The sequence below is a fragment of the Muscardinus avellanarius genome (genome assembly GCF_963383645.1).
Source record: "Muscardinus avellanarius genome assembly, chromosome: 3".
Lineage (NCBI taxonomy): Eukaryota > Metazoa > Chordata > Mammalia > Rodentia > Gliridae > Muscardinus > Muscardinus avellanarius.
This window is the reverse complement of record NC_137788.1, coordinates 68,135,906-68,152,811: the sequence shown is the minus strand read 5'-3', so window position 1 is coordinate 68,152,811 and position 16,906 is coordinate 68,135,906.

Genomic DNA, 16,906 nt, shown 5'->3' with positions numbered 1-16,906 from the left:
GAAGGGCCTGTATCTAAAGCTGAAATAAGACCAGGAGTTAACTTGAGTCTCTCCTGCCTTCCTGGTGTGTGGTTTCAGGAAAGCCTGTGTTTGCTCATGATAACCTGAGCTCCTGAGGGCCATCCGCATGGGAGCTAAGCTACCCTCTTCTGCTGGGTGTCACTGGACAAGCCTTAGCCAACTATGGCTGAAGCTGGCTGACCTGGTAACCCAGAAACCTGAGACCCAGAAATTGCCATTTTTGTTGTGGACTACACAGCACCATAAAATGCTTAGTTTTTTTTTTTTTTTTTTTGCTGGTCTGGTGATGGAACCCAGGGGCATTCTACCTCCAAGCTACACCCCTTGCCCTATTTTTTATTTCTTTCTTTCGAAACAGGGTCTCACTAAGTAGCTGAGGCTGTCTACAAACCGCAATCCTCCTTTCTCAGCCTCCTGAATGCTGAGATTGTAAGTGTGAGCCACCACACCCAGCTAAAATGCTTAGATTTTAACCTGGATTCTTGGAAAAGCATTTTGTTTCTTGATTTATTTGTACAATTTGATGTTTTTATATGGGTAGTCTTTTTTTTTTTTTTTGAGACAGGAACTCATTGAGTTGCCCAACTTAGCCTCAAACTCATGATCTTCCTGCTTCTGGCTCCTGTGTAGCTGGGATTATAGGCTGATGTTAAACCAGCTTTACAATCAAGATTATGAAAATATCCACCTTTGTTTCCTTGTGCCCTTTCTTAATCTCTCCCTACAGCTGTTCCCTTCTATATCAGCTGGCAATCACTGATTTTCCTTTAGTCACTACTGATGGACTCTGGATATTGTTTAAATACCCTTTCTGTATTTTTAATTCATCAATCTATTGATCTATCCATCTATCCAGTCTGAGAATTGCATTGAATCAACCTAATGCATATGTAATATGTAAACCAGTGTGACATTTTGAGTAAATACCATTTAGCACTAGATTTGGTTTGTTAAAATTTTGGTTAGAATTTTGCATCTGTGTTTTGCTTTCTTGTAATATCTGCACCTACTTTTAGAATCAGAGCAGTGTGGCCTAGTAAAATGAGTTGAAAATTTTACTTAATTTTCTGGAGGAATTTGAAATTTGACTGTAACTTCAAATTTTCTCCCCCTGATGTGCTGGGATTTGAACCTAGAGCTGCACATGCAGCTACACCTCTTGCCCTATTCTATTCTTTATTGAAAAGGGCTTAGCTGGGGCAGTGCTCAGGGGGCATGCCCCGGGGCCTCCCCGCGTGGCTGAGGATCTTGCTACGATGCTGTGGCTGGCCTCAAATCTGTGCTCCCACTGTCTCAGCTGCCTGAGCGCTCAAATTACAGGCATCCACCACCAAGCCCAGCTAACTTTTCTAGGGTGTGTGTGTGTACGTATGTATGTGTAATTAGGTATTAAACTCAGAGGCATTTTACCTCTGAGCTGTACCTCCAGTCCTATTGTATTTTTTATTTTGAAACAGTTCTCACTGCTGAGTTGTAGAGGGCCTTGTTAAGTTGCTGAGACTGGTGGTGAACTTGTGATTTTTCTTTTTCAGACTCCCAGGTACTGGGATTACAGGTTTGTGCCGCCATCAGGGTTTTTTAATTTTTAATTTATTTTTTTAAAAACAGGATCTTTTTAGTTTGCTGAGAGTCTGATTAAGTTGCTGAGGCAGGCCTCAAACCTGGGATTCTCCTGTCTCAGCCTCCAAAGTACTGTGGTTACAGGCACGTGTCACATTCCTGGCTCATTTTTTCTTTCTATATTGCTTATTTTATCTCCCTCCCTCTCACCCACAGTCCCTTTTTTCTTCCTTTCTTTTTGATACTGGGGATTGAACCCAGGGGCATTATAGTTCCAAGCTACATGCCCAGCCCTCTTTATCTTTTGTTTTGAAACAGGGTCTCACTGTATTGCCAAGGTTGCCTTCTAACCTGCAATCCTCGTCTTAGCCTCCCAAGTACTGGAATTACAGGTGTGAACCGCCACACCTGGCTTATCCTTTCTTTTACTAGTTTGCTCTGGTGTAAATAGAAGTGGTTGAGGTTCTTTTTTTCTAATTTTTGTTTACTGTTTTAGATTTTTCTGTAAAAACTGCTTTTTGCTACCTCCCACAGATTTTGTTAATGCTGTGTTAATTTCACTTTTGATTTGACTCATGGGTTCTAATAAGATTATAGCTAAATTAATCATATTAAGAATAAAGTCCAGGCATGGTGGTATTCTGGCACATGCTTATCCTTGTACTTGGGAGGCAGAGACTAGATGATTGCACAGGAGGATCACAGGTTCACGGTCAGCCTCCACTAGTTAGTGAGGCCCTTCATAATTTAGTGAGATCCTGTTTCACAATAAAGAATAAAAAATAAGCCGGGTGTGGTGGCGCACACTTGTAACCCCAGCATTTGGGAGGCTGAGACCAGAGGATCGCGGTTCTCAGACAGCCTCTGCTACTTAGTGAGGCTCTCTGCAACTTAGTGAAACCTGGTTTCAAAATAAAGAATAAAAAAATAGGGCAGGGGGTATAGCTCCAAGGTCAAATGCCTCTGGGTTCCATCTCCAGACCCCCCCCCCCAACCCACACACAAAAAGTAAAAAATACGGTAGGGGATATAGCTCAGAGATAGAATGCCCCTAGGTTCTATTCTTAATACTGGAAAAAGAATAAAAAATAGGACTGGGGGTATAGCTCAGAGTTCGTAGAATGCCCCCGGTTCAATCTCCAGTACTGCAAAAACAAACAACAACAACAAAAACAAAGTCCTTGGAGATTTTTGAGGTTTTTAAAATTAATTATTTTCAAGCCTGGGTGGTGGTCCATGCCTGTAATCTCTATACATGGAGGCTGAGACAGGAATATCTCAGGTTTGAGGACAACCTTAGCAAGTAGTGAGACTTAACCTAGTGAGACCCTGTTTCCAAATAAATAAAATTAAGCGGGGAGTGTAGCTCGAAGGTAAGAGTGCCTCTGGGTTCAATTGCCAGTACCACAAAAATAATTATTTTTCAAATGATCTTAACTAGAATTTATTCTTTTTTCTTTTTAGTTATTTTAGTTTATTGGTATATTATAATCATACTTGATTTTATTCTTTTTTTTTTTTTTTTTTTTGGTGGTACTGGGGATGGATCCCAGAGGCATTCTGCCTCTGAGCTATATTCCCAGCCCTGTTTTATATTCTTTATTTTCAAACAGAGTCTCACTGAGTTGTAAAGGGCCTCACTAAGTAGCTGAGGCTGTCCACAAATTATGATCCTCCTCTCTCAGCCTCCCAAATTGCTGGGATTACAAGCATGCACCACCATGCCCATCTGAGATTTTTTTTTTTTAATTACTAATTTGTAGTTTAATTCCGTGTGATCATGATTTATATGACTTGATTTTTTGTGTGTGTGTTTGTTGTACTGTACTAGAGATCATACCCAGGAATGCACCATCTCTTGAGTATACCCTAACCCTATTTTTTATATTTTTTTTACTTTGAGACAGGGTCTTGCTAAATTGCCCAGGCTGGCCTCAAACCATCAATTTTCCTGTGTCAGCCTCCTAGTTACTAGGATTACAGGTGTGGCCACCACACTCAGCTAGGCTGCATTCCTAAGGTATAAAATGGCTGGGTGTGCTAGTGCACACAAGCAATCCCAGTACTTAGGAGGTTTAAGCAGCAGAATTGCAGATTTGAGGCTGCCTCAGCAATTCCAAAGCCCTTGTTTCAAATGAAAAAAATTTAAAAGGGGCTGGACATATAGTTCAGATAGAATGCCCCTGAATCAATCCACAGGATAAGGGTGAGAGGGGGAGGAAAAAAAGAAAAGTGGCTCAAATGAGAGATGATAAAGGCCCAAGAACGGACCTAGGTGATGATACAACAAAGAGTGGGGAACAATGATATATATGGTGGTTTTTTTTGTGTGTGTGAGTCTGTGGATGGAACTCAGGGGCATTCGACCTCCGAGATACAACCCCTGCCCTATTTTTTATTCTTAAATTTTGAAACAAGATCTCACTGAGTTAAGGGCCTCACTAAGCAGCTGAGGCTGATCCTGAGTTGTGATCCTCCTGTCTCAGCCTCCTGAATGCTGGGATTACAAGCATGCACCACCACGCTCAGCTTGATAAGTGTGTCTAGAAGGAAGAATCTAGTGCAGGGTTTCTAAAAGGAAGGGTCATGGCCTGATTACATTTCAATCATCTTTAGTATTTGATAAGATGAAGATTTTTGTGCTCTGTTTTCATTTATTGAATCTGAATTCTTAAGGGTAGGGTTTAGAAATAGGCATTTCAGAGACATAACTAGGTTAAGTCCTGGGAGCACCATAAAGTTTTAGAAGAAACTGATGTAAAGTATGATCATCATTCTGGAGGAGCAGCCCCTACAGCATAAAGGCCTGAAGTGCCTAATTAAGATAAAGATTTATGCATTCATGTCCAGACCTGCTGAATATGAATTTCTTGGCCAATTTGATCCAGTCATTTCTTAGCATACTGAAGTCTGATAAGAAATATGATAAGTACCTCACAGATACATTCTCCATGGGGGTATAGCTAAGTGGTAGAGCAGTTGACTGCAGAAATGTTTTCCTTTTGAATCATAATAGCCCTGCAAAGTAGTAGGCTAGTGTCTTGTCTCCTATTTAACAGATACATAAAAGGAAGATAGGCACAAATTGGCTTGCTCATATTAGTGAATTATGGATGATAATGAATCACACATTTCCATCCACCATGTCTCATATTTTTTCTATTATCTTTTGGTTAAGTATAAAGCAGGCTTATTTCTAAAATCTATAGAAGGCATGCAAGACACTCAGAACCTGAGGTTCTGAACAATTTATGGAGCCAGGAAAATGCATTCTTCTTTGGTCAAGCATTGTACCAAAGCATTTGGTCAAAGCATTGTTTGTTTGGTTTTGGTACTGGGGGTGGAACCCAGGGGCTTTCTACCTCCGGGCTGTACTCCCAGCTGTTTTATACTTTATTTGGAAACAGGGTCTCACTGAGTTGCTGAGAAGCCTCACTGAGTAGCTGAGGCTGGCTTCGAACCTGTGTGATCCTCCTGTCTCAACCTCCCAAGCTCAGGGATTACAAGTATGTGCCACCACACCTGACTTAAAATTTTGTTTCGGATTGGATTGAACCCAGGATATTCTACCTCTGTGCTACACCCCAAGCTCTTTATTTTTTGCTTTGAAACAGTCTCATTAAGTTGCTGACAACCTTGCTAAATTACCAAGTCTGGCCTAGAACCTGAACCCTTCCCATCCCAGCCACCAAGTATTGAGATTACAAGCGTGCACCACCATACTCTATAGCAAGGTTTTCTAGGAAAGGTGTTCCTGTCTTTAGCCATGATTGTAATTCTTTTTACAATTGACTGTTTCTTGTTTTTGTTTTTCAGTAAGGCGAGTGGTTGAATCCAGGGCCTCACATGCTAGGCAAGCACTCTTCCACTGAGCTACATCTCTAGCCCTTTTCAAATTGTATTTTGAGACAAAGACTCATTATTAAGTTGCCCATGCTGCCTCAAACTTGTGCTCCCCCTGTCTCAGCTCTCCCAAGTAGTTAGGATTACAGGCATGGAACTACCACCATACCTGGTTTACAACTGAATTTGAATGCTTCTCAGTTTCTTTAAAAATTATGATATAGTGTACAATAATATAGTGTACATATTTAGTATTTCCAATTCTGACAACTAAACAACCAGTTATGAAATATGTCTGTAGTAAAACATTTTGAAAAATTTCCCAAGATCTTATAAAACACTATAAAATGATAGAATCATAATTTAGGTTGCATTTACTTTGCTCTAGTACTAGAAGTGGTAATGTTTTCTAGAGACACTTTCAGTAATCTGTGTGTGTGTGTGTGTGTGTGTGTGTGTGTGTGTGTGTGTGTGTTACTGGGGGTGGAACCCAGGGGCTTTTCTACCTCTGGGCTATACTCCCAGACCTATTTTATACTTTATTTGGAAACAGGGTCTCACTACATTGCTTAGAGCCTCACTCAGTAGCTGAGGCTGACTTCGAACCTGTGCAGTTCTGTCTAGACTCCCACGCACTGGGATTACAAGCGTGTGCCACCACGCCCGGCAATTTGGTAGTCTTTTGAAGTGATTTCATGTGTGCTATGAATTTGAGATTCTATAATTTAATTAACACAGTTGTTCCAGTGTTAGTAAGTGCTAGGAAAAGTAATCCTTTTCAGTGAAAATTGGTTTTTAGATCTGCTTTTGAATGTTTGAATAGTCAGTGAATTTTATTACTGTGTGAATACAAGCAAAGTGCTGTAGCAAGAAAGAAATAAAATTAGAAGGCTTTAGGAATAGGACTTAAGTAGTTTGCTTACTGTTTTGTATGCTTTTGAAAAAAATAGCTAAGATTTTGAACTTGTAGAAGTAAGTTTCTCAGTGAAATAATTTAGATGAAAACAATGATTATAACAATACAAAGTAGTTTATCTGCTCCAGAAAGTCTGTGGTATTTTCAGAGAATGCTTGTTTGAAATGTATGGTAAATGAAATGAACACAGTGTGGATGCTATGAGAATTTTGGCTGTTGAATTTCCTTGCTTGTTAGAGAAGTCATAACAATTATTAAAGTCATAACAATTATTAAAGTTAGGATTCACAGCCTTCTTTGATATATGCAAATGAGCCTTTTTTTGTTTGTTTTTGCGGGTCCGGGGATGGAACACAGGGGCTTTTGACCTCTGAGCTACATCCCCTGCCCTATTTTTTTTTTTTAATTCTTTTATTTTGAAACAGGGTCCAAGTTGCAGAGGGCCTCACTAAGTAACTGAGGCTGTCCGCGAATCACGATCCTCCTGTTACAGGGCCCCCCCCCCCCCCATGCTGGGATTACAAGTGTGCATCTCCACACCCAGCTGATTTGTAGAATTAAATTTAGAAATTAATTTTAATTAGAATTAAATTTAGAAAACTTATTTATTTATGGGTACTTTTGATATATATATAATTATCAAAAATATATATATATTTTTAGTGGCCCTAGGGATGGAACCCAGGGGCATTCTATCTCTGAGCTACACCCTCAGTCCTGGTTTTTATTCTTTATTTTGAAAGAGTCTCACTGAGTTGCAAAGGGACTCACTAAGTAGCTGAGGCTGTCCACGAATCGGAATCGAGATTCTCCTGTCTCAGCCTCCCAAATGCTGGGATTACAAATTTGTGCCACCACACTTGGATGCAAGAATCCTTAACAAATCATCTTACTCTATTTTTTTTTTTTTTCCGGTACTGGGGATTGAACCTAGGGGCATTCTACCTCTGAGCTATACCCCCAGCCCTACTTTTAAAACAAGGCCTCACTAAGTAGTCGAGGCTGGTCATGAACCTATATGATCCTGCCTCATAGGTCTCAGCCTCCCAAGTATCAGGATTACAAGTGTGCGCCACCACTCCAGCTATTGTACTCTATTAAGGATAACATATTTAATGGTTAAATGTAAGGAATTATTTATGAACTTTATTAGGAGATGGAGTGTACTATGTGTTTAGAAATATTAATCACTTTTATCCACAAATCTAAATAGTAACAGCCATAGTGACTGTATTGTGGTTTCCCTTCACAGATACCAAGTTGTGCTAGTGCAACCGTATAAATAATTAATACCTGAAGTTTCATTGTAACATGGACATTAACAATGATGACAAATAAATACAGAAGCTTGGGAATCCAATACTAGATGAAACACTTTTACAAAGGTAAGAAAAAAAGTAATCTTAAATTAAGGCCAGCCGAGATTTAGTAATTGAAGTTCTTTTTCAGTGTATTAGGTTTTTAAAAAGCATATCTGCAAGATCCTATCTATCTTAATATATTGGTGGAACTCAGTTGTTAAGTTGATTCTTCTGTAAAAATAACAGTTGCACATATCTGGCAACTCTCATAGAGGATGGTGTTCCTGTATTGAACCCTGTTCAAATAGGGCAGTAATACCTGGGCATGGTGGCGCACGCTTGTAATCCCAGCGCTTGGGAGGCTGAGACAGGAGTATCGCACAGGTTCGAAGCCAGCCTCAGCTACTTAGTGAGCCTCTCAGCAACTTAGTGAGACCCTGTTTCCAATAAAGTATAAAATAGATCTGGGAGTATAGTCTGGAGAAAAGTATAGTATAGAAAAGCCCCTGGGTTCCACCCGAGCACCACAAAAACAAAAACAAATAGGACAGTAATAACATGTTAACAATTAAAGCTTGATAAAGTGCCAGAACAGATATATGTGTTATGCTTAGAGACAGATTTTAGTTTGTGGATCCTCTTTGCTTCTGATGATTGCTACCACCATCATTAAATCTTAAAATATAAGGTTTTACCATATTTGTGAAAGGCTTCAGAGTTGAGTATGATGGACATGTCTTTTTGAGTCTTTGGTATAATAGTGAATTTTCAAGTTGGTTTTTTTTTTTTTTTGGTAGGATCTTATTTTCACTGTGTTTCCCCTCCTTGTTTTAATATAGAATTATTTTATTTTTATTTTTTGTGGGTCTGGGGATGGAACCCAGGGGCACTTGACCTCCGAGTTACACCCCCTGCCCTATTTTTTATTCTTTATTTTGAAACAGGGTCTTGCTAAGTTGCGGAGGGTCTCACTGAGTAGCTGAGGCTGTCTCCGAATTTCAGTCTCCTCCGGTCTGTCTCCCAAATGCTGGGATTACAAGTGTGTGCCACCATGCCCAGCTCTAGAATTTTTTATATAGTAATAAGTACCTATCTTTAAGCAATTTCCTATATTGTACTTAACCCTCAGTTCTGCAAAAATAAATAATTTCCAAGGCAAAATTAGGAGAGATTGTATCTCTAGATAATATATATTAACCCTTTCCCCTCTAAAATAGTAAAGTGTTTTTAATAGGCAGTAAAGCTACTATATAAAGTTTGATAATTGCATCCTTAAATTTTAAATCTTGCCAAATAGTATCACTTTTAGAATATCTAGTTTTTGTTGTTGTTTGTAGTACTGGGGATGGAACTCAGGGACATTCTAGCCCCAGGCAACACCCCTAGCCCTTCTTGGACAATTTAGTGAGACTTGTCTCAAAAAAAAAAAAAAAAAAAATTATAAAGGACTGGGGATATAGTTCCCTGGGTTTAATCCTAATACCACCCCACCACTCCCAAAAATATAAATTAATTTAAAAATATGTATAAATAAATATGACTTAGAGTAAACTCTATAAAAGAATTGAGTTGTGTTTTGAATCAAACTCTGTTGACTTGTACCAGGCTCTTTTTAAGGTTAATTTTTGTTGATTTCTAAAAATCCTATTCCGGTTTCTTAATGTCCCTGATGCTACAGAGTTACCAAAAAGCACCAAAGATGTTACTGTAGCTGGGCATAGTGGCATACACTTGTAATCCCAGTACTTGGGAGCCTGAGACAGGAAGATTGCAGGTTCACGGTCACCCTCTGCAACTTAGTGAGACCCTGTTTAAAAAAACATAAAAATAGGGGTGGGGCTGTAGCTCAGAGGTAGAATGTCCCCAGGCTCAATCCCCAGTACCAAAAAAAAAAAAAAAAAAAAAAAAAAAGAAAAGAAAAAGAAGTTGTTACTCTGAAGAGATTACCTGCTTTGTGCTCTTCTTATAGGAGTAAATCTGTTAGCATAAATTATTTTCCTTCTTTAATTCGTTTTTATTATTTTATTTTAAAGAAAGGAACTAAAGAGTTTCTAGTATTCTCCATGGCTGAAGCTGAGAGTCTGAAACCCTGATGCTTAAGGTCTGTTCTAGATCATAGCTTCAACTCCTTCAGGATATAAGAAAAAGATAAATTTCCACAATGATAGATCTTTGGTTGTACAGGTAAGTTATTAGTTTTGCAGTAGTGAAGCCAACTCTAGTTTTATTTTTGGATGGGGGAAGACTTATTTTTCTGTACCTTATGTGTAGAAGATTGTGTAGTCTGGGTAGCTGTTTATAGGAGTGTGGAGCGACTTAGAATGGGCAAGGAATATAGGAGTGTGAAACTGTATAGATAATGGTCTAAAGATGAAATATTTTCCCATTCTTTTTGTAACAGAGTATAAATGAAATGATAGTATTCTGGAATTTCTAGACCATAAACCCATCATTGAGCCAGGTTTGGTGGTACTCCTGTAGTTGTATCTACTGAGTAGGCTCAGGTAGAAAGATTAAAAATTTAAGACTAGCCTGGCAACTTACTGAGACTCTTTCTCAAAATTAAAAAAAAATAAAAAGGACCGTGATTTGTAGCGCACTGGTATAGTGCTTGCCTAGCATTTGTGAGCCCCCGGATGTGCATTCCTGTATGCACAGTTGGAGGTATAAAAAACAACCTGTCTTTTTGTGTGTGTGTGTGGTATTGGGGATTGAACCCAGGGACACCCTTATCTCCAAAGTACACCCCTGCACTTTCTATATTTTATTTTGATACAGGGTCTTGCTAGGTTGTTGTTTACCATGTTGCTAAGGCTGGTCTTGAACCTGTGATTCTTCTCTTTTAGCCTCCCAAGTACTGGGATTACACTTGCCTGGCTACAACCTATCTTTTAATACCTTAGATATTTCAAGAGCATTAAGAAGTTGACTTCTGTTTCTACTTAGTTGTCTTTTTAAGTGGTATTCATTCAGAACAGTCAATCAACCATTTGTCTTTTATTAATGAGGAAGAAGGAAGAATTCCTCTTTTTTAAAGACTATATGAGTTTAAGAGTGACTTCAAAGAGGTGAATATTATGAACCTTAAGTTGAATTGCATGGATAGGTCCCCGGGTTTCACTCTCCAACTATTAACTTTATAGAAACAATGCTAGAGCCGGTGTGGTGGCGCACACTTCTAATCCCCGTGCTTGGGAGGCTGAGACAGGTTAGAAGCCAGCCTCAGCTACTTAGTGAGGCTCTCAGCAACTTAGTGAGACCCTGTTTCCAAATAAAGTCTAAAATGGGTCTGGGTGTAAAGCCCGGAGGTAGAAAGCCTCTGGGTTCCACCCCAGTACCACCCAAAAAAAAAAAAAAAAAAAAAAGAAACAATGCTAATTCCACAACTGAAGTAATTGTTTGGGAAGCATAGCCTGAACACTGTTAAACAGTTTATGTTCTAAACAAGTAGAAAAATAATAATATTGATGACACATTGCGGTTCTTCTTGTTCTTTTTTTCTTTTGTTTTTCTACATGAATATATAGTAGTATCATGACCAGTTTCCTAAAATTGTTCATAAAACTCTTATGATAGTTCATAAAATTCTTATGATAATAAGAATCAGCCAAAACATTGGTGTTCTGGATTGCTATTTTCTCAGTCCCCAAAATAAATTTGTGTACCTTCTGTGATTATAGTAGGGACAAAAGGTTAGAGTCAGTGTTATTGAAACAACTTTTTAATTCTAGTGATTGATCACAATTTCTTCCCTCTGTGTTCTAGAAGGTGTCACTATTAATTAGTTGGTGGAAATGCTTTAGGCCAACTGCAAGGTTGAGTGTTGCTCAGGTGAATATGTTAAAAATAATGGTTTTCTTTAATTTTAAAACTAGAGTGATCGAATTTCTCCTTCCAAATGAGGGCTGGCTAAGATTTTCACTGTACATCTCCTTAGCAACTTAATATTTGGTAGGAATATAATTTTGTGCTCCAAACCTCTTTACTTGATTCTTCTGTAAGTTTGTGTTATGTAGCTAAGTAAAGAAAACAACTATCTTAGTATATAATACTTCGCTAATAAGCATGGCAAAACAGTGTTGAAAACTTATTGAGATAATTAGACATTTTGGGGCCCATTTTGACTACTGAATTTTGTACTCAGTTTATCAGAAGATTGCAGAAAATGCATGCCTTTATACTTCCTTACCAAAGTTAGAAAAGATGTGAAGATGCCGGGCGTGGTGGCGCACGCTTGTAATCCCCGCGCTTGGGAGGCGGAGACAGGAGGATCGCGCAGGTTCGAAGCCAGCCGCGCGTGCTGGCGTAAGAGACCCTGTTTCAGAAATATAAAATAGGTCTGGGAGTGTAACCCGGAGGAAGAAGGGCTTCCAGGAACCCCAGTACCACCAAAAAAAAAAAAAAAAAAAAAAAAGAAAAGATGTGAAGAAAAAGGTTAGAATAGATAAAAAATCATTACAGGGAAAATCGGTCAAAATTTACTTAACTCTGACCTTCATAATTTCAACGTAATGTGTTTATTCCAGTCAAGAAATTTTTGCAGTCCTCTCTTTGGTGCTTCTTTAGCCAGAGGGACCAAGGCCTTATTTATATATATATTTTTGATAGTATCTAGTAGGGAGTTAAAGGGTAGAAGTAAATTTAATTTGGTTTGGAACTTGGATTATAGTATATTATTAGGATACTGTCTTAGTACAATGGTCTAAGGCAGTGTTTTTCAAACTCTAATACACACACACACACACACACACACACACACACACACACCCCACCTGGGATTCAATTCAGAGGTAGATTTGGGACAGGGCCTGACATTCTGCTTTTTGTTGTTTTAGGGATCAAACCCAAGGCCTCTCACAGATTAGGCAAGTGTTTGGAGTTATACTTTGAGACCTCATTCTGCATTTCTAACAAGCTTCCAAAAGATTCTCATGATAGTCATATTTAGGTTACACCTTGAGTTGCAAGTTTCAAGTGCCAAAAGATCCTTGTTTTAAACAGATTCTCTTTAAATCTCAATAATACAGGATTTGAAAACCCTAAAACTTAGACTACATTGTAGTTACTGAATAAAAACAATTTTTAGGAAGCGGAAATCAGTGCTTTGATATTACAATCACTGAAAGGGTGAAGAAATGTTATAGGCCCTTTTAATAAGTGCTATTTTATAGCGATCTATACATACACACATGTATATATACTCTTTGTAAGTAAGTCTCAGTACTATTACTGCTAGCTTTACTTCTTCCAGAATACAAAGTAGTCTCTTTTGGAGGAGTTATACTACAAACAGAAACATTGCTTCTTATTCAGATTGCATGGGATAAAAACAAGGATTAGGAAGACCTGTTATTGGAATTGTTTAAGAGGTTTATGTGCCTTTAATAGGCATTGCTTTTAAAAAATAAACAGATTTAGCCGGATATGGTGGTGCATGCTTGTAATTCCAGCATTCGGGAAGCTGAGACTGGAGGATTATGGTTGGCGGGCAACCTTAGCTACTTAGTGAGGCTCTCTGCAACTTAGTGAGATCCTGTCTCAAAATAAAGAATAAAGTTGGCCATGGTGGCACATGCTTGTAATCCCAGTGCTTGGAAGGCTGAGACAGGAGGATCGCACAAGTTCAAAGCCAGCCTCAGCTACTTAGTGAGGCTCTCAGCAACTTAGTGAGACCCTGTTTCCAAATAAAGTATAAAACAGGTCTGAGAGTAAAGCCTGTAGGTAGAAAAGCCCCTGGGTTCCACTCCCAGTGTCACAATAAAGAAAGAAAGGAAGGAAGGAAGGAAGGAATAAAGAAAGAAAAGAAAAAAGAAAGAGAGAAAGAATAAAAAATAGGGCAGGGGGTGTAGTTCGGAGTTCTAATTCTCCTGGGTTCCATCCCCAGACCCACCAAAAAAGACCCAGACTTTTTGTTTATAAAATATTACTATTGACAATATTATTTTAAGTCATAAATTATTAAACTGCCATTTGAATTAGATTTTATAGTTTACATATAAAATTAGCCTATAATTATTTTCTTTATATATTTATATTAGTAGTTAATATTTAACCTTTAAATCCGAGAGATCAGTATTTGGGTACACAAAAACAAGTATGTCTTTTAAATAGTCATTTGAGGTTTAACTTAAATTTATTGTAAATAAGAGTGTATGTTTATAGGGCATTCTTTTTTTTTTTTTTTGCGGTGCTGAGGATGGAACCCAGGGGCTTTTCTACCTCTGGGCTACTTTCCCAGACCTATTTTATATTTTATTTGGAAATAGGGTCTCATAGGGTCTCACTAAGTTGCTGAGAGCCTCACTAAGTATCTGAGGCTGGCTTTGAACCTGTGCAATCCTCCTGTCTCAGCCTCCCAAGTACTGGTATTAAAAGTGTGCGTCACCACGCCTGGTGAAGATTTTTTTTTTTTTAACCTGTGAAAAAAACCAGATGGTAATCTTTTTCTTTTTTTTTCTTTTTTTTTTTTTGTGGGAGTGGTGGGGTGTGGGGTACTGGAGATTGAATCCAGGAATTTCTACCTCTGAACTATACCTAGCCTGCCTTCCTCCCTTCCTTTCTTCTATGAAACATGGTATTGCTAGTTTGCTGAAGCTGATTTCAAATCTGCTTTCCTTCTTTCTCAGCCTCCCAAGTATTGGGATTACAGACCATTGCACCTCACCAAAGACTATAATCTTGATGACAAAATATTAACAAAAGGGGATTACATGTTAGAGATTCTTTTAGTGAATCTCAGAACAGTAAAAGTCTATTATAAGAAACTGTTTCTAAGTTCTGATTGGTGTGTCGCATACTTATGTTATTTGATTGCTATGAAACTCTTCAGAATAAATAATTATGCTTAATTTCTGGTCTGGTTTTATGAGTCTTGTACGATTTTTTAAAATAAAGTAAAAATAGGTCTTGGAGTATAGAAAGTCCCTGGGTTCCACCCTCAGTACCACCAAAAAAAAAAAAAAAAAAAAAAGCCATACCTGGGGGGAACTTTACATATTTTATAGGGTACCTCCTCAATTCATTTGTCAGCATCCAGTATCAAGGTGACAGTATCCTTTAATATTTGTTTCTTATATGTGGTAGATATTGCTGTATCTTCTGTAGTTCTAACCTTTTCAGTTTTTTTTTCTAATTTAGACAAAGAAGAGATTGTGTTTAATTTGTGGGGGAGGGGGATAGAATGGTATTTGGAGAGTTATATGCAAGGACGGCTTTTTTTTTTTTTTTTTGCAGTGTTGGGGATGGAACTCAGGGGCATTTTATCTCTGAACAACACCCCCAGCCCTATTTTTTTATTCTTTATTTTGAAACAGAATCTCACTAAGTTGCAAAAGCCTCACTAAGTAGCTGAGGCAGTGCACAAACCATGATCCTCCCTTCTCAGCCTCCCAAATGCTGGGATTACAAGCATGTGCTGCCATGCCTCTCTCTGGAAGGCTCTTTTTTAAAAATTAAAAAATTTCTTCTTTAGCCGGGCGTGGTGGCGCACGCTTGTAATCCCCGCGCTTGGGAGGCTGAGACAGGAGGATTGCACAGGTTCAAAGCCAGCCTCAGCTACTTAGTGAGGCTTTCAGCAATTTAGTGAGACCCTGTTTCCAAATAAAATATAAAAAAGGTCTGGGAGTATAGCCCGGAGGTAGGAAGCCTCTGGGTTCCACCCCAAGTACCACCCAAAAAAAAAAAAAAAAAAAAAATTCTTCTTTCTTTTTTTATTTTTGTGGTACTGGGGATTGAACCCAGGGGCATTCTACCTCCAAGCTACATTCTCAGCCCTATTTTTTTTTTATTTTTTATTTTTTTTTATTTTTGCGGTACTAGGGATTAAACTAGAGGCATTCTACCTCCAAGCTATGCCACCAGCCCTATTTGTTAGTCTTTATTTTGAAACAGGGTCTCTCACCAGGTTGCAGGGCCCTCACTAAGCTGCTGAGGCTGGCCATGAACCCAATATCCTCCTGTCTCAGCCTCCCAAATACTGGGATTACAAGCATACACCACCACTCCTTTAAAATGTTTTTAAACTTATTTTATTGGTGCATTGCATTTATACAACATAAAGCAGAGTTTAAAACATTCATGCACACAGCTCTTTGTGTGTTTCCTTCCACATCTCACCACACTTCCCTCCTCCTTCCCACACAAGTTGAATACCTTCATATATTGCCAGAGTATTATTTGAACTGTTTCCTTCTTCAGTCCTCCTTTTCTTCTCCGTCTCACCCGTTTCCTCCAGATACTCTACAGATCTTTCTTTAAGTTATTTAAAGTCCTTTGTGTTTTCTGTTTTTCTCTAGATTCCACAGATGAGAGAAACATACCATCCTTTGCTTTCTTCTTTCTTTTTCTTTTTTCTTTTTGCAGTTAGTGAGATTGCCTCTGGAGATTGGTCAAATGCCCCTGGGGGGCATTACCCCAGTCCTATTTTTTCTTTATTTTGAAACGGTCTTACTAAGTTGCAGAGGGACCTCACCAAGTAGCTGAGGCTGGCTGTGAACTGTGGTCCTCCTGTCTTAGCCTCCTAAGTAATGGAATTACAGGCGCCACCCTTTACTTTCTGAGACTAACTAACCTCACATAATATTCTCTAGTTCCATCCATTTTTCTCCAAATGACATAGTTTTGTTAAGTCTGAGCACAAAATTCCATTGTGTGTGCATATACCACATTTTCTTCATTCATTCGTTGTCAGACTCAGGTTGATTTCATAATTTGGCTACTGTAAATTGTGCTGCTATAACATGGGTATGTTTGCTGTTTGTATCACTATAGTATTATGATTTTAGTTCTTTAGAAAGATATCAAGGAGTGGTATAGTTGGATCATACAGTGGTTTCATGTCGAGATTTTTTTTTTTTTTTTTTTTTTTGGTGATACTAGAGATTGAACCCAGGGGCATTCTACCTCTGAGCTATAACTACCCAGTCATATATATTACTTTGAAACAGGGTCTCACTAAGTTCCTGAGGCTGTCTTCGAACCCGTGATCCTCCTGTCTTAGCCTCCCAAGTACTGGAATTTCTAGCGTGTATTACCACACCCAGCTTGTTTCTAGCTTTATTTTTTGTTTTTTTCGTTTCTAGTTTTTTGAAGAACTTCTATATTGATTTCCATAGTGGTTTTATTAATTTACACTCGCACTGACAGAATCAGAGAAAATCTTTGCCACTTACTCCTGGTAAAGGACTAATATCTATAATATGTAAAGAACTCAAAATATTTATCATTAAAAAACAAATAACCTGCCGGGCATGGTGGCTACACGCTT